Source organism: Heptranchias perlo, chromosome 19 (assembly GCF_035084215.1).
Source record: "Heptranchias perlo isolate sHepPer1 chromosome 19, sHepPer1.hap1, whole genome shotgun sequence".
Lineage (NCBI taxonomy): Eukaryota > Metazoa > Chordata > Chondrichthyes > Hexanchiformes > Hexanchidae > Heptranchias > Heptranchias perlo.
Window position 1 is genome coordinate 50,718,379 of NC_090343.1, and position 5,265 is coordinate 50,723,643.

General features: G+C 43.9%; 1 long non-coding RNA gene across 1 annotated transcript; it reads right to left on the reverse strand.

Moving 5' to 3' along the window:
- Positions 1-548: 548 nt before the first annotated feature.
- On the reverse strand, positions 549-3,092 carry LOC137335507 (uncharacterized). Its single transcript, XR_010966443.1, has 3 exons — positions 2,494-3,092; positions 2,228-2,374; positions 549-1,447 (listed from the first exon to the last, which is right to left on the reverse strand). It is a non-coding gene; the product is annotated as an uncharacterized lncRNA (long non-coding RNA).
- Positions 3,093-5,265: the final 2,173 nt, after the last annotated feature.

A 5,265-nucleotide genomic window follows, 5' to 3' on the forward strand; every position in this document is an offset into this window, starting at 1 on the left:
CTCTTTTGTCCATGTTTGGACCAAGGCTGTAATGAGGTCTGGAGCCGAGTGGTCCTGGCGGAACCCAAACTAAGCATCGGTAAGCAGGTTATTGGTGAGTAAGTGCCCCTTGATAGCACTGTCGATGACACCTTCCATCACTTTACTGATGATTGAGAGTAGACTGATGGGGCGGTAATTGGCCGGATTGGATTTGTCCTGCTTTTTGTGGACAGGACATACCTGGGCAATTTTCCACAATGTCGGGTAAATGCCAGTGTTGTAGCTGCACTGGAACAGCTTGGCTCGAGGCGCGGTTAGTTCTGGAGCACAAGACTTCAGCACTACAGCCGGGATGTTGTCGGGGCCCATAGCCTTTGCTGTATCCAGTGCACTCAGCTGTTTCTTGATATCACGTGGAGTGAATCGAATTGGCTGAAGACTGGCTTCTGTGATGGTGGGGATATCGGGAGGAGGCCGAGATGGATCATCCACTCGGCACTTCTGGCTGAAGATTGTAAGACCTCATAAAAAAGGTTCTGAGTCCGGTGGTAACTTCAGGTGAACTTTATTACAGTACGTCAGTCATGGTGGCAGTCATCAACGAACTAACAAAAGTTTCAGCATTTCTGAATACAGTATTCTCTATACAGTACACACACCATGGCTTACTGACATCAGGTGATCTGAGTTTTCATGCTGCGATTGGTCCCCTGATGCAGAGTTTTCATGCTGCGATTGGTCCCCTGATGCAGAGTTTTCATGCTATGATTGGTCCCCTGGGTTTTACAACAGCTGAGTCATTCGCTGTTGCGTCCTGATTGGACAAAGGGCAGACTTTTGCCGAAGTAAGAGGGTTCTGCACATACACAGCTTGACTGCTGGCAGTAGTTTCTCCCACTGCCGCCATATTGCGCAATAGCCTAACATCTAGTCTAGCAATAATTCCTTAGCTTTATTATTACACATCTCTATCAGTCCCAGTGACAGCTAATAATTCTCTATCAAGATGGTTGCAAACGCTTCAGCCTTGTCTTTTGCACTCACGTGCTGGACTCTGCCAGCATTGAGGATGGGGATGTTCACGGGGCCTCCTCCTCCTGTTAGTTGTTTAATTGTCCACCACCATTCACGATTGGATGTGGCAGGACTGCAGAGCTTTGATCTGATCCGTTGGTTGTGGAATCGCTTAACTCCGTTTACAGCATGTTGCTTCCGCTGTTTAGCATGCATCTAGTCCTGTGTTGTAGCTTCACCAGGTTGGCACCTCATTTTTAAGTACGCCTGGTGTGAGTTGTAGGGAAACCCAAATGATGGTGTTCTCACGATCTTGTTGGTGGGGGTGGAGGTTGAGTTCAGTGGCAGGGGCACTTGCTTGTCCTGGACGATATTGCGCTTTCTAAGTGTTTCTATGCCACCACCCATCCAAGTGTGTGGTCGATTTTCCATCTCACTCCTGACTTTAGTCCTGTAGATGGTGAAGAAGTTTAAAGGGGTCAGGAAGTGAGAAACTTGTAGCAGACAACCAGACTCTGCCCTCCTTTTGGGCCATGACATTGATGTTATGGCTCCTTCAGTTAGGCTTCTGGTCAGTGGTGATCCCCAAGATGTTGACAATGAGGGACTCGGTGATAGTGGTGCCCTGGAAGGCCAGAGCTGAGCTGTTTGGACTTGCTCTTGCTCTCAATGATTATCTGGCACTTGTCAGCCAAGGTCCTGCTCTGGACTGGCATGGGTTGTTTCATTATCAGTTTCACAATGCAATTCTTAATTCACCGAGCAGCCATTTATAACAGGCCTTTGAAGGCCTGCAACTGCTTATTAAAGAACTCCACCATTTAAAGCTATGTTATCATATTGTTGAGACTGCTGTTTTTGCCTTGACTAACTGAACTTTCAGCATTAGAATAGTGGCCCCGAAATTCCTGCATTTGGGAGGGCGGAATGAACGATGCAAGTTGGAAAAGGGGACAGAATTTGGAGTAGGACCTAGTTTTTTTTAAAAACCTTGTTAAATTCCAGTGGAAAAGACACAGGTGTTTCTTATGCCCATTCCCCCTCTTCATGACATCATTCAAAGAGGCGGGACTGGCAGGATGCCTCCCCCTCCCCCCCAGAAATCCTGCCTTTTGTTTTTATTGGAACCAAGGTAAAGTATGCCTGCATAAAACAGATGTACCAATGGGGGCCTAGTGCTGGCTTCCCACTGATCAATTCTCATTAGGAAAGTGGTTCCATCGAAACTTACACCTTTATTTTTATTTAAAAGAGCGATAATGTGCCATCCCCACATTCCTGGCCCGAGGGTACATCCTGATCTGCCCAACATCCATCCATTGGTCTTCCACTTCCTCTTTCAAAAAGCTCACGTCTATGAATATTCCCATTGGCTGCACTAAAGCGGCAGTGGAGAAAAAAGAAGCAACACAGCAATTAGCACAAAACTCATGTAATCCTAAATGGCAGCAGAAAAAAAAAGAAAAGTTGGTGTGGAAATGGTCAAGCAACTGTTACCTGAATCTTCTTACTCTGTCTTTTAAATCAGCCCGAAGCTGATTCCCTGGCAATGCTAGACACCATTCTATATAAACAAGATTGGAAAAGGTGTTGGGCCAGCATAATCGCTGGAGAAAGATGCAGGAGCTGTAATCCCATCACTTCCATGGCTGGTCTCTCCACCTTCAGCGATCTTGATGTGTGATGAGCTTCTGATGACTGTGTGCCTGAATTGTTGGATAGTGACCATTGTGCTTTTGGCATTGACCATAGTTTCAGATTGAATGCTTGAACAATCTGCATATCTTTTTATTTTTCTCTTTTCTTCATACTCTGTTTCATCATCTGTTGAGTTGATAAATGCTGGAGGCTTCATTCAGTTTGTGGGCCAGATTCAAGGGATTTTTCAAAGTGTGAATCAAAGATGGGCCAGTGTCCATCATCACTTCCTGGTATTTACTGAATGATGAGAATATTTACTATAAGAACATATGAAATAGGAGCAGGAGTAGGGCATACGGCCCCTCGAGCCTGCTCTGACATTCAATAAGATCATGGCTGATCTTCTAACTCAACTCCACTTTCCCGCCCAATCCCCGTAGCCTTTGAATCCTTTATTAGTGTCCAAAAATCTATCGCTCTCAGTCTTAAATATACTCAACAACTGAGCTTCCACAGCCCTCTGGGGTACAGAATTCCAAAGATTCACCACCCTGAGTGAAGAAATTTTTCCTCATCTCAGTTCTAAATGGCCAACCCTTATCTTGAGACTATGATTCCTAGTTCTAGACTCTCCAGTCAGGGGAAACAGCATCTCAGTATTTACCCTGTCAAGCCCTCTAAGAATTTTATATATTTCAATGCGATCACCTCTCATTCTTCTAAACTCCAGATAATATAGGCCCATTCTACTCAATCTCTCCTCATAGGACAGCCCTCTCATCCCAGGAATCAATCTAGTGCACCTTCACTGCACTGCCTCTAAAGGAAGTATATCCTTCCTTAGGTAAGGAGACCAAAACTGTACACAGTACTCCAGGTGTGGTCTCACCAGAGCCCTATATAATTGCAGCAAGACCTCCTCACTCTTATACTCCAACCCTCTTGCAATAAAGGCTAACATATCATTTGCCTTCCTAATTACTTGCTGTTCCTGCATGTAAACTTTCTGTGATTTGTGTACAAGGACACCCAAATGCCTCTGAATACCAACATTTCTTAGTCTCTCACCTTTTAAAAAATCTTCTGCTTTTCTATTCTTCCTTCCAAAGTGAATAATTTCACATTTTCCCACATTATTCTCCATCTGCCACCTTCTCACCCACTCACTAACCTGTCTATTTTCTTTAGCAGACTCTTTGTGTCCTCCTCACAGCTTACTTTCCCACCTAGCTTTGTATCATCAGCAAACTTGGATACATTACACTCGGTCCCTTCATCTAAGTCATTAATATAGATTGTAAATAGCTGAGGCCCAAGCACCGATCCTTGTGGTATCCCACTAGTTACAGCCTGCCAACCCGAAAATTACCCGTTTATTCCTACTCTTTGTTTTCTGTCCATTAACCAATCCTTAATCCATGCTAATATATTACCCCCAATCCTATGAGCCCTAATCTTGTGTAACAACCTTTTATGTGGCACCTTATCGAATGCCTTTTGAAAATCCAAATGTACTACATCCACTGGTTCCCCTTTATCTACCCTGCTAGTTACACCCTCAATAAACTCTAATAAATTTGTCAAACACGATTTCCCTTTCATTAAACCATGTTGACTCTGCCTAATCATATTATGATTTTCTAAGTGCCCCGCTACTACGTCCTTAATAATAGATTCTAGCATTTTCCCTACTACTGATGTCAGGCTAACTGGCCTATAGTTCCCTGTTTTCTCTCTCCCTCCTTTCTTGAATAGCGGTTACATTTGCTACCTTCCAATCCACGGGGACCGTTCTGGAATCTTGGGAATGCTGGAAGATCATAACCAATGCATTCACTATCTCTGCAGCCACCCCTTTTAGAACCCTCGGACTCTTGTGTTTTCTTACTTGTAGATTTTACAACTTGTACCATAGAGTCTTCATCAATTGTAACTTAGAGATAGACCCTGGGTGGAAAGGATCCACAGAAATCTACATCTATCTTTTGCTAATTCTGATCATTCTACCCTCTAGAGATTTTCAGAGAATGCAACCTAGTAGATGATGCACTTAGCAATCAGGTTTGCAACAGATTTGTTTGTTTCTGAAAAGTATCATGGTCTGGCATGCCTTGCTGTTACCCTTCATTGAAGTCCATGGTGAGCCCTCCCTGCATTGCAATATTGTGCAGCATTATTGTTACAACTTTGGTGACTTACACAGGGACATTTAGCAAAAATACCCCAACCCACCACCTACACACACCCCATTCTGACAGATCCAAACATCTAAAACATTAGAGAGAGATTTGGTACCCCATATGTCTGCACAATGAGGGTTCTGGTTTGTGGTTGTGCATTCTTTCATTTGACATCAGCCGATCAGACGTAACCCATATCTGCAAGGACCCAGACAACTATCTTTCCGTTTCCTTCTATTAGCTGTGTCATGTTTGATTGCCTCAGAATGAAAGCATCAAGTGTACACCCCAGGATGTGTGTGTGCATTGACATGAATTGTTTTCAGTTGGTGGTTGCATACTATATGCACATTGATGGAGTAATATCCTTTCCATTTAGGTAGGCTTGTTGGTGATCCATGTATACATTTAGTGATGCCCCTTACCTGGAAGAAGTGAGGAATTTAGT